The sequence below is a fragment of the Dipodomys spectabilis genome, unplaced genomic scaffold (genome assembly GCF_019054845.1).
Source record: "Dipodomys spectabilis isolate Male_0828 unplaced genomic scaffold, ASM1905484v1 ptg000121l, whole genome shotgun sequence".
In the NCBI taxonomy this organism is placed as follows: Eukaryota; Metazoa; Chordata; class Mammalia; order Rodentia; family Heteromyidae; genus Dipodomys; species Dipodomys spectabilis.
In genome coordinates, this window is record NW_024870798.1 from 4,577,620 (window position 1) to 4,580,496 (window position 2,877).

The window sequence follows — 2,877 nt, forward strand, 5'->3', positions numbered from 1 at the left end:
GGTGGGAATTTTAGTCTTGCAAGGCAGGACATGGACTTTGGACAGGGTTTCAGGTATGGCAAAGCAACCTTCCAAAAGGGACTATGGAGGGACAAGGATTTACAGTTGAGCCTGGTGAGGCTTCCAGAAGGAGGCCAACTGGTGCCGTGGTTTCCAGTGGAGCAATGTGGGTGTCGAGAGATGGGATAATGTGGTGGGGGTTTTCTAGGCTTCCAGAAGGAGGTCAACTGGAGCAGTGGTTTCTAGTGGAGCAATGTGGGTGTCCAGAAATGGCATAGTGTGCTGGGGGTTTTCTAGTGGGGTTTTTCAGGAGCAGGGCAGTGTTTAGAGCCATGGGGCTAGTTGGAGGAGGGGCTTTGAGAAGGAGTGGAAGGGCTGCAATGGTGTAGAATAATTATGGGACGGGAACCTGGTGTAGGAGGGTGTGGATCTGAGGGAGGAGCCAATAGGGGGTGGGTTTATCTGTGGAGCAAGGCAGGGCATTGAGAGAGTAGATGTGGGAGGTAGAGAGGCTTGTGTTGGACCAGGGCTGGCTTTCCAGGCAGGAGATGGGCTGTGCAAGAAGCTCTGGCCAAGTGAGGCGGGGCTTCAAGGGCAGTTATAGGGAAGGTGAAGGGTTTTTGGTATAGCAGGATAGGCTTTGTGGGAAGAGGTAGGTTCAGGGCTGTGTTTGAGAAGTTAGGCCACTTAGAAGTAGGCTAGTTATTGGCGGAGTTTCTGATGAAACCAAAAGGGGCTTGAGGGAGAACGCTGGTTGGGGTTGGGGTATGAAAGGGATGGGAGGAGCTTGGAGGTACTAGAATAGGGGAGCAATGGAACTATGAGGGACTAGAATAGTTAGGGGCGGGATATCTGGTGGATGAGGTGGGGATTTCAGGGAGGACCCTGATGTAGGCTGGGTTCTTGGTGCAATAAGTCGGGACATGGAAGGAGATATGGATGTGGCCTTGTTTCTGGTGGTGCAGAGCAGGAATTCCAGGAAAGGGTGGAGTGGAAGAGGGAATTCCCTATAACAGAGGAAGGCTTTCAGGAAGGAGTCTGGTTGCAGTCAGGCCTTTGAAAGTTTATAGCAGGTCTACCAGGAGGTACATTAGTTAAGGTTAGGCATTTTAAGAGGAAGCTGCCTGGAAGTGGGTTTCCAGTGGTTCCAGTCAAGTATTATGGGAAGGGGGAATAGGAAAGGGACAATACTTAGTAAAGAGTGAGGCTACAAAAAATAAACAGTTACCACTAATAAATACCATATAAGAACACCATTTTCTGTCAGTGTGGACTTATATAACTTTTATGTATGCGAGAGATACTGGATAAAGGAACCAAGTAATAATTCCTTCCTAGTGAAATTTTTCTTTATTCCAGTTGAGTGAAAATAAAACCACAGGTCAAATCAGGCTCATAGGCACAAAGTAGACTAAGCAAATGAAGGACTAGAATTGATTCCCAAGCACCAACATTAAGGACCACAAATAAAAGTTTAAAATGTCTCACTTGGTCATAATTGACAACATTGTCTTAAAGTTATGAATGAATAGAACTTTTACTTTGACCACTTTTGAAATCCTAAAACTAAGTAAATAGTAATGTTTTAACTTTATACAATGTTGGAAAGTATACTAAAATAATTAGGAAAACATAAAATTGTACACAGAATGTTCGTTCTCCAGTATCAATTCTAATCTAAAAGAATTAAAAACCAGAAAATTGTCATATAGTGAGTTTGCAGCATGGTTTCCTTTCTGTCATCAAAATGGTGACTTAAGCAATGTGTCTTTAGCACTGGATGCATTGATGTTAAAACATATCTAAGAATGTGAAACACTATTATAAAGACCCTGAAAATACTCAGAAGGATCTATGAAATGATGTTGGAATAAAATTAATGACTAATTATAGTAGGAATTGCTCTTCACTAGGTAGGCCTATAAATACTTTCCAGAAGAAAAGGCTACATTGAAAAATAAACAGTGAAAAGGAAGCAGGCAAGCAGACCATGAAGTAAATATTATCCAATGAACAACATCTATTGAAGCTTGATTGCAATCTTCTTTTACCTAAGTTAGTTACTCACCTATGTTCTTATCTAATGACAAATAACAAAGTCATGAAAATGCAGTAATCATTTTCAAGACATTAGACTTTACAGAAAGAATTCAATGAATGTACTGCTAGAAAGTAAAGATAGATGTCTGAGCAAAAGAGTGAAAAAAATATCCCCAATCTCTGGCCCTCCGCTGTGAGAAGGGTACAAGATGAACCACAAGGAGAATGGACAGAAGTAAAGTAGTGCATAACAGTAGTTCCCAAGATGCAAAGATGAATGTGAAAGAGAGAAAATCAACAAGATCATCACAGGACTTAGCATGGGAGAGTAGAGACAAGAACAGTGAAAATGCAAGGAGAATTACAAAGAATGCCCTTGCATATTTGGCAGAAGAGTGCATGGCATTGAGGTCTAAACTATGTGGAGGTATTGTAGGAAGCTACCTGTACTCATATGGTGCCACAAGAAGTGAAGAACTTGTATTTACAAGACATTGAATAATCATAAACGTCTTGCTTCAGTAGTGCAGAGTTAACCTTGATAAATTCTGTTTTGAAACACCTAACAAACTATAAAACCAAGACAAGAAGATTCAAATTGTATATAAGTGACTTGACTGTTTGCAACAATAGAGTTCAAAAAATCAAATCACATAATGTGAATGCAAAAGCATAACATTATTAAGGTAATCTTTAAACAACACACATTTTATGGCAATAGTCCTGATTATAAATGATTTGTTTTCCTTACAGATTTTGGATGTACAAAATCAACAAAAAACAAAAACAAAACAAAGCAAAAGACAATAGAGGATACGAGTGCCTCATCCCTATTCC